The sequence below is a fragment of the Nicotiana sylvestris genome, chromosome 6 (assembly GCF_000393655.2).
Source record: "Nicotiana sylvestris chromosome 6, ASM39365v2, whole genome shotgun sequence".
NCBI classification, from domain to species: domain Eukaryota; kingdom Viridiplantae; phylum Streptophyta; class Magnoliopsida; order Solanales; family Solanaceae; genus Nicotiana; species Nicotiana sylvestris.
In genome coordinates, this window is record NC_091062.1 from 44579100 (window position 1) to 44596349 (window position 17250).

Below are 17250 nucleotides of genomic sequence, written 5' to 3' on the forward strand. Positions count from 1 at the left end.
CTCAACTCCACCTGAGTTCCCAACCCCTGCTGTACGGCCCTCCAAAAACGTGATGTGAACTGAGTACCTCTATCTGAAATGATGGAAACTGGAATACCATACATATGAACAATCTCCCGGATATAAATCTCCGCCAACCACTCCGAAGAATAGGTAGTACATACAGGGATGAAATGCACGGACTTGGTCAACCGATCTACAATCACCCAAATGGCATCGAACTTCCTGAAAGTTCGTGGGAGTCTAACTACGAAGTCCATGGTGATCCTCTCCCACTTCCACTCCGGAATCTCTATCTGTTGAAGCAACCCACCCGGTCTCTGGTACTCGTACTTCACCTGCTGACAATTGAGGCACCGAGCTACAAACCCAACTATATCTTTATTCATCCACCTCCACCAATAGTGTTGTCTCAAATCCTGGTACATTTTCGCGACACCTGGGTGGATGGAATACCGCAAACTATGGGCCTCCTCTAGAATCAACTCCTGAAGCCCATCAACATTGGGTATACAAATTCGACCATGCATTCTTAATACCCCGTCATCACCAATAGTCACATCTCTGGCATCGCCATGAAGGAGCTTGTCCTTGAGGACAAAAAAATGAGGGCCATCATACTGACGCTCTCTGATACGATCAAATAAGAAAGACCGAGAAATCACACAAGCTAGAACTCGACTGGGCTTCGAAAGATCCAATCTCACAAACTGGTTGGCTAAGGCCTGAACATCCATCGCCATGGGCCTCTTCGCTACTGATAAATAAGCCAAACTCCACAAACTCTCTGTCCGGCGACACAAAGCATCGGTCACCACATTGGCCTTGCCCGGGTGATACAAGATAGTGATATAATAGTCCTTTAGCAGCTCTAACCATCTCCTCTGGCGCAAATTAAGATCCTTCTTCTTGAACAGATGTTGCAAACTCCGGTGATTAGTATAGATTTCACAAGGAACACCGTATAAATAATGACACCAAATCTTCAAGGCGTGAACAATAGCAGCTAACTCAAGATCATGGACAGGATAATTCTTCTCATGCACCTTCAACTATCTGGACGCGTAGGCAATCATCTTACCGTCCTACATAATTACCGCTCCAAGGCCAATCCTCGAGGCATCACCATAGACAGTAAGAGCCCGAACCTGTAGGAAATATCAATACTCGGGTTGTAGTCAAAGCTGTTTTGAGCTTCTGGAAGCTCGCCTCACACTCTTCCGTCCACTGGAACGGAGCACCATTCTAGGTCAGCCTGGTCATAGGTGCTGCAATAGATGAAAACCCCTCAACAAATCGACGGTAATAACCCGCTAAGCCAAGAAAATTACGGATATCTGTAGCTGAGGATGGTTTAGGCCAACTCTGCGTTGCTTCCACTTTCTTCGGATCCACTTGTATCCCCTCACTCGACACCAGGTAAACCAAGAACGCCATGGAATCCAACCAAAACTCACATTTCGAGAACTTTGCATACAACTTCTTTTCTCTTAAAGTCTGAAGAACTGTCCTCAGGTGCTGCTCATGATCTTCCCGACTCCGGGAGTATACCAGAATATCATCAATAAAGACAATGACGAACGAGTCAAGATATGGCCGGAACACACTGTGCATTAAATGCATGAAGGCTATTGGGGCATTTGTCAGCCCAAATGACATAACAGGGAACTCGTAATGACCATACCGATTCCGGAAGGTAGTCTTCGAGATATCTGGCTCCTAGATCTTCAATTGATGGTAACCTGAACATAAGTCATTCTTAGAAAATACTTGTGCACCTTGTAACTAGTCAAACAAATCATCAATACAAGGCAAAGGATATCGGTTCTTCACTGTAACTTTGTTCAACTAGCGATAATCAATGCACATACGCATAGAACCATCCTTTTTCTTCACAAACAAGATAGGAGCACCCCAAGGTGATACACTGGGCCGAATAAAACCCTTATCAAGTAATTCCTATAACTGATCCTTCAACTCCTCCAACTCAGGATAAGTTATACGGTACGGAGGAATAGAAATGGGCTGAGTGCCCGGCAACAGATCAATGCCAAAATTAATATTCCTATCTGGTGGCATAACCGGAAGATCAGCTTGAAACACATTAGGAAAGTCCCGTACTACTGGGACTGAATCAACTGTAGGGGTATCAACACTAATATCTCTCACATAGGCCAGATATGCATCACACCCCTTCTCAACCATTCGCTGAGCTTTAAGGAAAGAAATACCTCTACTGGGAGTGTGATCTAAAGTACCTCTCCACTCTACTCGCGGTACACCTGGCATAGCCAGTGTCACGGTTTTGGCATGAAAATCAAGAATAGTATAATGGGGCGACAACCAGTCCATGCCCAAGATAACATCAAAATTTACCATGTTGAGCAATAATAAATCGGCTCTGGTCTCAAAACCACAAAGAGCAACCAAACATGATCGATAAACGTTGTTCACAAAAGAGAAATCCCCCACAGGAGTAGAAACATAAATAGGGGAACTCAAAGACTCCCGAGATATGCCCAAATACAAGGCAAAATAAGAAGACACATAAGAATAAGTGGAGCCTAGATCGAATAAAACCGATGCATCTCTATGACAAACTAGGACAATACATGTGATGACATAATCGGAGGCGACAACCTCAATACGAGCAGGAAGGGCATAATATCTATCCTGGCCTCCCCCTCTAGGATGACCTCTACCTTCCTAACCTCCACCTCTAGCTGGCTGAGCAAGTGGGGTAGCAACTGGTGCTGGAACCATAGCCTGGGAACTCTACGGGGCACACTGTAGCTGAGGAGTCTATGGAGGTGCACCCCTCCTAAGTCTGGGGCAGTCCCTCACCATATAGCATGTGTCGCCATACTCAAAACAAGCTCTGAGAGGGTGTGGTGCATGTGACTAGCTCGGGCCAGGTCTGCTAGACTGACCACTGAAAGCACCCCGTGCAGGAGGCGTACTAGATACTAGAGGTGCATAATAAGGCTCCTGAGGTCTTGGAGGAGCTGGAATACCACTGGCTGCTGAAAGAGCTTAATGAACGAGGCGACTCATATAACCCCTATCATGATGAACTGCAGCTGGAGCACGGGCACTAGAATAATGGCCCGACTATCAAGACCTCTTGGCCTCCCTCTACTCTCTACCCCCAGCATGCATACCCTCCACTCTCCTAGTAATGCTCACCACTTGCTGATAAGAAATATCCATCTCCAACTCATGAGCCATGCTTGACCTGATGCTGGGAACGATCCCCTCAATAAATGCAAACTCTCTCACGAACTGTAGCAACCAAGACTGGTGCATGCCTAGCCAAGTCAGTGAAATGGACAACATACTCCAAAATAGTCATAGTGCCCTAACGCAAATGCTCAAACTCTGCACGCCACGCATCCTTGAGGCTCTAAGGGACAAACTCTCTCAGGAACAAATCTGAAAATTGAGTCCAAGTAAGGGATGCTACCTCAGCTGGACTGTCCAACTCAAAAGTACACCACCACTGGTAGGCTGCTCCTCGAAGCTGGAAGGCAGTGAAAGAAACCCCACTCGATCCTAATATACCCATATTGCGGAGGATACAGTAACACTCCTCCAGAAATCCCAGGGCATCATCTGATGCTAAAAAACTAAATACAGGAGGTTTATACTTCTTGAACCTCTCAATCGTCCACTGCTCATCCTCTAAAGCTGTTGCCCTGTCCTCGGGCTAAACTAGGGCCACAGGCGTTACCGGTATAACCTTTGGGATCTGATCAACCTGGACCCGCTGCTCAGGAGTGTGGGCAGTGGGAGTCTGTGCTCCTCCCACGGCCTAGGATGTGGCTGCAGCAAGGGGAATCAACCCTGCCTAAGCTAGAGTGGTGTACATGCTCACAAACAGTGCAAGATTCTCCTGAAGAGCTAGAATAGTAGTAGCAGTAGGCATATCAGGTGCTTGGACTCCGACTGGAGCTGTTGGTGGCTCCTCGGTGGTAGATTGCGCGGGTGCTCTAGCTGCACCATGGGTGCGTCCTTGGCCTCTACCCCGGCCCTGGCCTCTAACGGCTCTAGCAGGGGGAGCGGGTGCCTGGTCATCTCCGGTAGCACGTGTCCTCACCATCTGTGAAAGAATAGAAGACAGAAGTTTAAAATTGTGATACCAAAATCTCGCATGACAAGGAAATCAAATGAAGTGGAATTTTCCTAACAGTTACATAGCCTCTCATAGATAAGTACAGACGTCTCCGTACCGATCCGCGAGACTCTAATAAACCAGCTTGTAATTCATGACTCCTATGAACCTAGAGCTCTGATACCAACTTGTCACGACCCAAGTCTGCCCTCCATGAACTGTCGTGACGACACCTAATCTCTACGGCTAGGTAAGCCTAACAATTTGTAGAAAAGAAAACGAAATATAAAACTAGCCAAAACTGCGGATAAAACATAAATAAAATGTTTAAGATGTCGCTCGACATATACAAATATAAACACTCAAACTGAATCAACTCCTAAAACCCGGAATCTCATGAAATCACAAGCTGTGGAATAACTACAAGGTGTTCTAACTCCAGAATGTCTAAACAAAAGTAAATACAGGAGAGCTAAAGCTAGAAAAGAGAATAGAGAGGGACTCCTCGGTCTGCGGACGAGGCAGATATACCTCGAAGTCTCTAAAGATCGCCTTGCCTCACTGGAAGTATGGTTGAGCCGACAAACCTGGATCTGCACACAAAAAACATTTGCAGGAAAGGGCATGAGTACACCACATCGGTACTCAGTAAGTGCCAAGCCTAACCTCGGTTGAGTAGTGATGAGGAACGTGAGGGCTCTACTGATTATAGATGAAAAACAAGGTAAAACAGTATAAAATATGACAATATAATTAAAATGGTAACAATCTATAACGAATAAAATCACATAAAGAATCTAACTCAGAACACAGAAATAGCAACAGGGGATCTCCCGAGATATCATCCCGTAGTCCCAAACGTAAATGTCCAGAGGAACTCCCGGGATATCATCTCGTAGTCTGAATCATAAATGTTCAAGGGAAACTCCCAAAATACCAATTTGTAGTCCCAAAGTAAATATCCAGTATGGGTAATCTACCGGGTGTTGTCCCGTAGTCCCAATCATAAATGTGCAGAGGGATCTACCGAAATAATAATTCGTAGTCCCAAAATAAACAAGCAGGGGGATCTCCGGAGATATCGTCTCGTAGTCCCAAAGTAAACACAAAATCATCTCAGAAGAATATACAATTCGATTCAAGAATTAAACAGGAATTTCTACTCTAACATGTTGCACAGAGTACAAGTAGGAAATTAAAGCAGGTAAGACAATTAAGTCACGTAAACATGATTTTCCTAATCTAAACAAGAGGCTTCAAGTACAAGTATTTGCTAAATTACAAGAAAACATAGGTATTAGCTTAATAAAAACAGGATTTTCAACAACTAGCACGTGTACGCACTCGTCACCTCACGTATACGACACTCGTATAACAATAATACCAAATCCTAAGGGGGGTTCCCCCACACAAGGTTAGGCAAGCCACTTACCTTGAACCAGCTCAATCAACTTGAAATCACGTTCTTGCCACGAGTACCCGGCTCCAAATAGCCCAAATCTATTCAAAGTAATTGCATAATATAAATATAACTTCAAATAACTAATTTAACTAATTAATTCGGAAGCTAAAACACGAAATTAAGAAAAATCGCCCAAAACGTCCCCCGGTCCGCATCTCGGATTTGGATAAAATTTACAAATTCAAAACCCCCAATCACTCACAAACACACTCGAACAAAAATTACCAAAATCCGACATCAAAATCTCACTCAAAACTCAAATTTTTAATTGGGGAAACCTCTCCCATTTTCCAAACTTTTACTCCCAATTTCCTTAATTAGAAGATGAAAAGCACAATAGATTATAGTTCTAGGATCAAAATTAAGATATAAAATGTTACCCAATGTTTCTCCTTCAAGACCCCTCGAGAAATCTCCCTCAACCGAGCTCCAAATCATTTTTCCAAGTTTTGAGTTCAAACCCTAGTTCTTCCCTTTGTCTGGCCAGCGATATCCGCTTCTGCGACCATGGGACCGCACTTGCGGTAAAGGAACCGCACCTGCGACTTTTTATTAAAGTCTAAACTTCCGCACCTGCGACCTCTTACCCCCAGATGTAGTGCCGCTTATGCGATACCTGGGCCGCATCTGTGACCAATTTCAAAATTTCCTCAGACTGCACCTGCGGTCCCCTAACCACTTCTGTGGTGCCGCACCTACGGTCCCATATACGCAGGTGCGATTATGATAGGTTCAGCAAAGCTTTAGATTTTTCTAAGTCCAATCAACTTCCATTAAGCACCCGAAATTCACCCGAGGCCCCCCGGGACCTCAACCAAACATGCCAACAAGTCACATAACACTATTCAAACTTGTACCAACCCTCGGAACACTCAAAACAATGTCGGAACACCAATTCACCCTCGGATTCAAGCCTAAGGATTCCAAAACTTCCAAATTCCTCTTTCGATCAAAAAGTCTATCAAACCTCGTCAAAAAGAAATGAAATTTTGTACACACGTCCCAAATGACACCATTGACCTACTCAACCTTCCGGAATTCTATTCCGACCCCTATATCAAAATCTCACTATCGAACCGGAAACTTCAAAAATTCAACTTTCGGCATTTCAAGCCTAAATAAGCTACGAACCTCCAAACCACAATCCGAACATGCCCCTAAGCCCGAAATCACCCAACGGAGCAGAATTGATGGAATTCTATTCCGAGTCCGTCATCACACTACTCCGACCACGGGCCAAATTCTAAAGCTTAAGCTCTCATTTAGGGGCTAAGTGTCCCAAAATACTCCGAACGAATCCTCCCGGCACCTCACAATGGCAGAAAATAACATGCGTAAAGAAGTTAATAAGGGATCGAGGCGTTAATTCTTAAAGTGATCGGTCGGATCATTACAGTCAGTTAAACTTGTGTAGCTAAGAAATTTTACGAAATTGTGAATAGCTACCAAATTGTAATTTTTATGGCTAATATTCGGTAATAGCCACATTTTTTTTATATTCGTAGCTAAGAATCTGTAGCTATAGATGCATAATATTGTAATGTACATACTGGAAACATTTGAAAATGAAGGATGTATATGTCACGACCCAAAATCCCTCCGAAGGAGTCGCGATGGCACCTAGTCTCTAAACTAGGTAAGCCTAGAATTAGCAGAAATAACATAGATTTTCACTAACTTCAACTTAAGTAACTCTGAACAATTACAATTCCCAAAATCGGTAGTACTAGTCGTAAGCCTTTCTAGGAGTAGTCATACATAATAAATACATCATTGTCCCAGAACAAAAGAGACCAATGAAAATAAGTACGAATGAAGGTAACTCTGAGGCCTGCGAATGCAGCAGCAGGTTTACCTTGAGTCTCTACCGCAACGACCCGCATAGCTACTACCAATCAAACACCTGGACCTGTACACAAAAAAATATACAAAAGTGTAGTATGAGCACACCACAGTGGTGCCCAGTAAGTATCAAGACTAAACTCGGTGGGGTAGTGACGAGGAACAGTCAAGATACCTACTGGTCAAATAAATTGAACAGGATATGATAATGAACTATCAACATAAAGATAACAAAGTATATCAACAGCAGGGAGAAAACAAGCTACAATCAATAGAAACAACAAAGGAAAACACAGATGGAAACGAAAGATAACCAAGTAAATTAACACCAACATAACTGGAACACAGACAATTAATATGTACTCAACTAAGGAAGGCAATGTCAACTCAATCAATCATGTCATTTTTGATGCACAAAGTCCAACCATCTCAAAACTCGATGTCTCATGTCATAACCTCAGTTTCCAAACCTTTAGCACACCCAACACCTTGTGCCCACATATTTCTATCTCACTTTGTACAACAACATTCTCAGGTTACTCAGTACATAGGATCCATAACCAATTCAATTAAGATGTTCAAGGAGTCCCATTTACATATCATAAAGTAGAGTACAACTTCTAAACCAATTAGGAAAATCAGCAAGAAAAGATGAAGTTATTTTTTTAAAAATCATTTCAATAAAGAAAGTACCATTTTCAATTAAAATACAACATCGAATGAATTAACACCTTTAACATGGGGTTTAATAAATTAAAACTTAGTAGAAATTTCTTCTTTTTTTAAAGTAAAATACAATCTCAGACGGTTTAAGGAAATTTAATTGAGAAACTAATTGAATTAAAAATATAACAATTATTGAAATATTGAAGAGTGTGTGTGTGTGTGTGTGTGTGTATATGCGAGTTCAAATTAAAAAAAACACTATGCGGGAGGGGGGGTTCTAACACAAAGGATCACAACAGTAAACGAATCTAAACAATTAAAACACTTAAATCGATGACACCAAATAAACACATCAAACAGAAAGTGCACGGCATCACCCTTCGTGCTTTTACTCTCAGTCCTTACCATGCAATCAATAATAGAAATGTGCACGGCATTACCCTTCGTGTTTTATCACTCTTCCTCACCATATGAATAATGTGAATGTGCACGACATCACCCTTCGTGCTTTATTGCTCTTCCTCACCATATGAATAATGTAAATGTGCACGGCATCACCCTTCGTGCTTTATCACTCTTCCTCACCATATGCATAAATAGAAATATGCACGTGATAACTACACCGGAAACCACAACAATTTGGACACATAGCATATATGCATGGGGTAATAAGGAGTTCACAATTAAGAGATAATAAAACAATAAGGAGAACAATCACTTCAATTAAGGCGACAAGGGCCAAGTAACAAGTGAGAGTTAGAGGAAAGCTAACAACATCGTATAGATCATATAGAGGTCAAACAAGCAATTAGGAAACCCAATATAACAGAAAAACTTCTCACTTAATGAGCTTAAGGACCTAAGAACCCTAAAGGCAAATTTCCCATAAATAAGTCCGAGCACACACTCGTCACCTCGCATGCACGGACTACAAATAGCATAGACGACTCAAATCCTAAGGGGAAGTCTCCCACACAAGGTTAGGAAAGATACTTACCTCAATCTGGCCAATTCAACACTCAATTTAGCTTTTCCTTTACCAATTCATCAACGCTCAGCTCAATCTAGTCAAAAATGACTTAAATACATCAAACAATGCAAGAGAAAATAAATTTCAATTAACAAAGCTATGATTCATATAAAATTTGTAAAAAGTCAACTCTCCGGGCCCGCATCTCGGAACCCGACAAAATTTACAAAAACCGAATACCCATTTCGATATGAATTCACCCATACAAAGATTATCAGATTCCGATACCATTTGGTCATTCAAATCATCATTTTACATTTTTGAAAGACTTCACAAATTTTCCCTAAATTCCATCCCAAATCACGAATCAAATGATGAATTCAATGACAGATTCATGTATATTAGCCAAATTCGATTTAGAATCACTTACCCCAATGAATTTCTTGAAAAACCTTCAAAAAATCGCCAAGATCTGAGCTCTCTAGATCAAAATATGAAATAAAACCCTAAATCTCATATTTCTAGTGCACCTTTCAGATTTCCATTTCCGCTGATAGCCAAAAATCACCGCTGCAGCAAACTCCCCTCCGCGGCCGCGAAAAAGTAGCACGGTTCGCGCTTCTGGTGGCTGCACAGACATGCCTTAGTGGTTTGTACATAAATTTCTCTACAGATATCCAAATGACAATTACTTTACCTTTCTAGAAACTAGACACGAAGGGCTACAACTTTTATTTTTGAATCATCTCAAAATTCTTTGTAGATCAAAAGATATAGGCTTCCAAAATCAGACCAGTGAATCTGTAGATCTTCCCTGGAGCGCCTCAGCGCCCCAAATTCCGCTGTCAGCACCCCCTACTACGCCTCAGCGAAATTTCCTTCGCCCTCAGCGAAAATCCCTTTTCTCTAAGCGAAAATCAAATACCAGAACCATGCCTGTGTTCCAGAAATGCCCGAATTCGCTCAAAACTCAGCTGAAACACACCCGAGGCCTCCGAAACCTCAACCAAATGTGCCTTCAAGTCCTAAAATACCATACTAACTCAATTGAACTCTCTAATCACCTCAAACAATAAAAAAAAATATGAATCGCACACCAATTCAAGCTTAATAGACTTGAAACCTCATACTTTCACAACCGATGTTGAAACCTATCAAACCTCGTCCGAATAACCTCTAATTTTTCACACACGTCACAAATGACATTATGAACCTACTCCAACTCTCGGAATTCTATTCCGACTCCGATATCATAAAAGTCAACTCTCGGCCAACCCTCTCCATTTTCCAAACTTCAACTTTTCCAAATTCTGCTGAAATACCTCAAATTACCCTACGGCCTCCAAGTCCGAATCTGAACGCACACCTAAGTCCAAAATCACCATACGAAGCTACTGACATTACCCAAAACTCATTCCGGAGTTGTTTACTCAAAAGTCAAATTTCGGTCAAACCCTCACCGCTTAAACTTCCAAAACTAGATTCCTTCTTCCAATTCGACTCTAATTCATTCAGAAATAGAATCCAACTATGTACGTAAGTCGATACACATAAGATGAAGCCATTTGAGACCTCAAACTACCAAACCGGACGAAATTGCTCAAAACGACCAATCGGGTCGTTATAGTATACTAGAGTCTAGACCTTCCTTTGCCATATTTTTTTACAGTGCGAATATAAGAACCCCTTTCTTAGAAGAAATTATGTATATGTTTAATATCTAGTGGTGGTGGAATCAACCAAGAGCATTCCATGGTCTGCTAGATCACAATAAATGTCTTTCAATAAAGATTTTCAAATTAGTTGATCATGAATTTTGGACAATGAATGAGTAAATTAAGAAAGAAGAATCATTCTTATTTTAAGCATCTTTGTAGCAATGTCACGAAGGACCTAATTAGAAGTTAGAACTATCCTTGGATTGAACAAAGACAAAAAAAGCGTTTAATTATATTTTATTATAACTTTTTTTTGCAGCAGAAATATTTATTCGCTCTTCAAGAAAATATATTTATCTAGCAAATATAATTGCAGGATTTCATGAGTAGATCCTTTCTGAAGAATTAGAATCTAGCAAATATAATTGTAGGATTTTATGAGTAGATCTTTTCTGAAGAATTAGATGATCTTCATATTATGAATATGTTATTCACAAGGTAGGTATTTTTGGTGTTTGCAGGATTTTATGAGTAGATCCTTTCTGAAGAATTAGATGATCTTCATATTATGAATATGTTATTCACAAGGTAGGTATTTTTGGTGAAGTCACTATGAAGATTTTGAACTTAAAAATAAATAACAATTTAAAAAAATGACTACAAATCTTTGTCTACGACCCTTAATCGAATTGTTTGGTATCCATTATTTCACATCTATCGAACTAGAGGAAAAGCTTTTTTTTTAAACCAATTATATGTTGAAAACAGAGAGAGTTTCTTTTTTTTAAAATGATTCCTTAGAACTTCTTTTTTCTGTCCTAAGACCATCTCCAACCCTTGCCTCCATTTTCTCCTCCAAAATGGAGTAAAGTTATTGCAACCATTATTCCATTTTTTATGCAAAAAAAGAATATTTTATTTTATATACTTCTCTCTCTTCAAATATTATATTATTATCTTTTATTTAAATTTTATTTTATATTCACACCTTCAATTTTAGTAACATCTAATATTTTATATTTGCACCATTTATTTTTTGAGATGACTATATATTTTTGGTACAATTATAACTTATAATAAAATTAACTTACAATTTTATATAAAAATATTAAATGCAAGAAAAGTAATTTATCAAAATTATACACCACAGTTAAGATGTAAAATTAATATTAAAAAACATAAATATAATTAGGCATATATAAAGAGATAAATTAAAAGAACTAAATAATAAAAATAACAAAGTAATGATGAATAGTAATGGAGGAGATGAATAGTGTCACTCCAAATTTGGAGTAACACTATTCATCCCCCATTTTGGGGGCAAAAATGGGAGAGCATTGGAGCTACTTTTTGGCAAAAAAAGATTGCACTTTGGAGAAATGGAGAGGGTTGGAGATGCTCTAACGATATCAAAACGCCAATATATCAGAAATATATTATCTAACTCTCCGAAAAAATGAATATTTCCAAAAAGTTTAGAAGTGGAAGCAATCATCTTGTCTTCTAATAGTACTGTGTACGGTAAAATCAAGGGTGACCAATTTTCTCGTCATTATGGTGCCCCGTGAACGTGCTTCTCGAGGTTCGAGACCGAGGTTGGGGCTTACTGTCAAGGGTCCTTGGGGCCCAATCTCGGGGCAGTGCAGACCAACGGCTATATTAGAAAAGAGGGAAGTTCCCAAGATACTTGGGTAAGACTGACAGAGCCTAGCGGGCTATCCTAAACCCAATGTAGGGCGTCAGGACATCATATCTAGCTGTCCCATCTCCTTATCCGAGTAGTTAATATATTTTGTACTATGTTAAGATCCCCCTCCTATATAAGGGGCATTTCTACCATTCTTCTAAACCCTGTTGCTCCAGCTGCTCCATAAGAAATATAGAAAAACACTCTCTTTTGCTATCTCATATATTCTCTTGATATTATTGCTTTTATTTATTATCTTCTTATTTGTTCATCATTTATCGCTTATCATTGGCCATAAGGAGCCCTCTTTAATCATCTCATAACTGTTAGCCCTACCCCGGTTACCCTCAACAGCTCGCGGTCGAGTCCCGGGATCGACCTCAAGACCCAGAATTGACAAGCCTGAGGTCCCAAGCAACTGGCCTATCGTTTGGTTATAGCTCCCTCCTTAACTTTATTTCGTCTCTAAATCTCATATACTTAGCATCAACTGCTTAACAAACTAGCATAAAAATCGATCACGTATTTTTAGAGTCTCATCAACAAATTTAATTATTATTATCATTTTCACGGTAAATAGTTTAGCACCCACTGTGGGGCTAAAAATAATAGTGATTATTTTCTTGTTGGTTTCGTAACACAACGCAAGTTGTCTTTCACACCTGTTCTTGTCCAAGATCTTTGAATTTCATGTTGAAATGCCTAAATCATCAGATAGAGGTGAAAATAACTATCTGGGAGACCGGGGAGAAAGTGATGTGGATGTTCCAGCTTGGGCACAAAAAGAGGCCCCTCAGATGACGTTCATATGATTATTGGAGGAGCCGACATCCCCCAAGGGCCCATGATCAAGCGGACAAAAATATCCCCCGCAACAGAAAGGCCAATCCGAGACTGTGTGGCTGAAGACACACTCGCTTTCAGTGAAGAAGATCTCGAGACCTTGACAGAACCACTCAATAACGCGCTGGTAATCTCATTCCTTTTAAACAGCATACGAGTTAAACGTGTGCTCATGGATCCAGGCAGCTCGGCCAACGTGATCAGGTCAGGAGTAGTAGATTAGCTCGAGTTACTCGACCAGATCATACCCGTCTCTCGGGTCCTCCACGGCTTCAACATGACCGGTGAAGTAACAAAAGGAGAAATCACCCTCCCAGTCGACACGTCCGGCACGGTTCGGAACATAAAGCTTCAAGTCATCAACGGAGACATAAGATATAATGCATTGCTTGGCAGACCGAGGATACACAACATGAGGGCAGTACCATCGACCCTGTACCAGATGATTAAGCTTCCGACCAAGGACGGCATAACGACCATATACCGAGAACAGCATGCAGCGAAAGAAATGTTTGTGGTTTATCAGGGGGAGTCGACCCCCGTACTCCCGACCTCGGACGTGTCTGGGAATATACAGACCCCCGAGGATGATGAAGAATATTTCCTCGCTCCTCGAACTTTCATTGCCCCCGAAGAGTCGGATGCAACGAAATCAACAATCGAAGATCTGGAGCAAGCTGTTTTGATCGAGCACCTCCCTGATCGTAAGGTATATCTGGGAACGGGATTAACTCCCAAACTCAGGAAAAGTTTTATTCAATTTCTTATCGATAATATCGACTATTTCGCATGGTCCCACTTAGACATGACAGGTATCCCGCCGGAAATAACCTCCCACCGACTGAGCATGGACCCCAGATTTAAATCGGTGAAGCAAAAAAGAAGACCCCAGTCCGAGATAAAACATGCACTCATCAAGGATGAGATAACAAAACTCCTTAAAATATGGTCCATTAGGGAGGTAAAGTACCCCGAGTGGTTGGCCAACGTAGTAGTGGTACCCAAAAAGGGAAATAAGTTAAGGATGTGCGTAGACTACAAAGACTTAAATAAGGCATGTCCCAAGGATTCGTTCCCGTTGCCTAACATTGATCGTCTAATCAATGCTACGGCCGGCCAAAAGACCCTCACCTTTCTCGATGCCTATTCGGGGTACAATCAAATTCAGATGAACCTCGAAGACAGGGAGAAGACCTCGTTCATCACAAAATATGGTACCTATGGTTACAATGTAATTCCTTTCGGACTAAAAAATGCAGGGGCTACATACCAACGTTTAGTTAATAAAATGTTCGAGAGTTAAATAGGCAAATCCATGGAAGTTTATATTGACAATATGCTAGTTAAGTCCCTACGCGCAGAGGACCATTTAACTCATTTGCAGGAAACATTCGACATCCTTAGAAGTTACAACATGAAGCTCAACCCCGAGAAATGTGCCTTCGGAGTAGGTTCTGGCAAATTCCTAGGCTTCATGGTATCAAACAGGGAGATCGAGATTAACCCCGATAAAATCAATGCCATCGAAGAAATCACGATGGTAAACAACATAAAGGTCGTGCAACGGCTAACAGGTCGGATAACGGCCCTGGACAGATTCATATCCAGGTCATCCGACATGAGCCATCATTTCTTCTCCTTACTCAAAAAAAAAGAACAACTTCTAATGGACTCCAAAGTGCCAACGCGCATTAGAAGAGCTGAAGCGATATCTGACTAGCCCACCTCTACTCCACACACCAAAGGTGGATGAAATACTATATCTATACCTGGCCGTATACGAGATAGTGGTAAGCGGCGTGCTAGTTTGAGAAGAGCAAGGTACGCAATTCCCTATTTATTACGTAAGCCGGGACCCTAGGGGATGCTGAAACTAGGTATCCTTACCTCGAAAAATTAGCTCTCGCGTTAATAAGTGCATCACGAAAATTGAAACTTATTTCCAATGCCATCATATTTGTGTTCTAACGACGTACCCCTCTAGAGCATATTGCACAAACCCGAACTATCGGGTCAATTAACCAAATGGGCCATTTAGCTCGGGGGTTATAATATCGAGTATCAACCTCGAATAGCCATCAAGTCCCAGATTCTGGCAGACTTCGTGGCCGATTTTTGCCCTCCCTCATGCCCGAGGTAGAGAAGGAACTTTTACTGAAATTAGGCACGTCTTTTGGGGTATGGACCCTATTCACCGACTTATCCACAAACGTGAGAGGTTCCAGACTAGGTATAGTCCTAAAGCCACCTACGGGCAGCGTGATCAGGCAATCCATAAAAATTGCAAAATTGACTAACAATGAGGCCGAGTATGAGGCTATGATTGCGGATTTAGAACTGGCCAAAAGCTTGGGAGCCGAGACCATCGAAGCCAAATGCGATTCACTCCTAGTAGTGAGTCAGGTGAATGGGAGCTACGAGGTCCGAGAGGACAGGATGCAGAGATACTTGGACAAACTCCAAGTCGCATTACGTCGCTTCAAAGAATGGACTTTGGTCCATGTACCTCGAGAGCAGAACAGCGAGGCTGATGCCCTCGCAAACCTGGGATCATCTGTTGAGGAAGACAACCTACTCCCCGGGGCTGTCGTCCAGCTATCTAAATCAGCAATCAAGGAAGGTCATACGGAGATTAGTTCCACCAGTCTAACATAGTACTGGAGAAATAAATACATTGATTATTTCAAAGACAGAAAATTGCCCGAGGATCCAAAGGAATCGAGGGCCCTACGAACCAAAGCAGCCCGATTCTCTCTCGATGAAAACAAGACTTTATACAGAAGAACTTTTGATGGCCCCCTAGCCGTATGTTTGGGCCGGGGAATACAGATTATGTACTCTGGGAAATTCATGAGGGAATCTGCGGAAATCATTCCGGAGCTGATGCCTTGGTCTAAAAGGTAATTAAAGCAGGCTACTATTGGGATAGCATGGAAAAAGACACCAAAGAATTCATTCAAAAGTGTGACAAATGCCAGAGATTTGCCCTGATGATTTACCAACCCGGTGAACGACTGCACTCGGTTTTATCGCCATGGCCATTCATGAAGTGGGGGATGGACATCGTCGGACCCCTGCCAACGGCACCAGGTAAGGCTAGATTTATTTTATTTATGACTGACTATTTCTCCAAATGGGTGGAAGTGCATGCCTTCGAAAAAATAAGGGAAAAAGAAGTCATCAGCTTCATTTGGGACCACATGATGTGCTGATTCGGGATTCCTTCCGAGATAACGTGTGATAACGGGAAACAATTCATCAGGAGCAAGGTAACACAATTCCTTGAGGATCACAAAATCAAGAGGATCCTATCGACGCCCTACCACCCGTGTTCGAACGGCCAGGCCGAGTTCACAAGCAAAACCATCATCCAAAACTTAAAGAAGAAACTGGAGAGTGCCAAGGGAAAGTGGAGAGAAATATTGCTAGAGGTGTTGTGGGCATACCGAACAACTTCAAAATCGAGCACAGGGGAAACACCTTTCTCTCTAGTATACGGCGCCGAGGTTTTGACACCAATGGAGGTCGGGGAGCCGAGCGCCAGAGTCCAATACGCCACTGAGAGTTTGAACGACGAGTCCATGATGACGGCCCTCGAACTGCTGGATAAAAGACGGGAAGCCTTGTTGGTCCGAATAGCCGCCCAAAAGCAAAGGATCGAAAGATATTATAACAGGAGAACAAACCTCCGATATTTTGGAATTGGGGACTTGGTTCTAAGGAAAGTCACCCTCAATACCCGAAACCCTAATGAAGGAAAGTTGGGCCAAAATTGGGAAGGACCATACTGCATCCCTGGAGTAGTCGGCAAAAGGTCTTACAAGCTTGGAACCATGGAGGGCGAACAGCTTCCAAGCAACTGGAACATATCTATGCCAAAACAGTATTATTGCTAGGGCATCCGGTGGAAAATTCCGAGAACATCCTCGAGCATCCGTTGCACTCTTTTCCTTCGACCGAATTTTGTCCTTGGGAGGGTTTTACCAGCAAGGTTTTTAATGAGGCAATGGC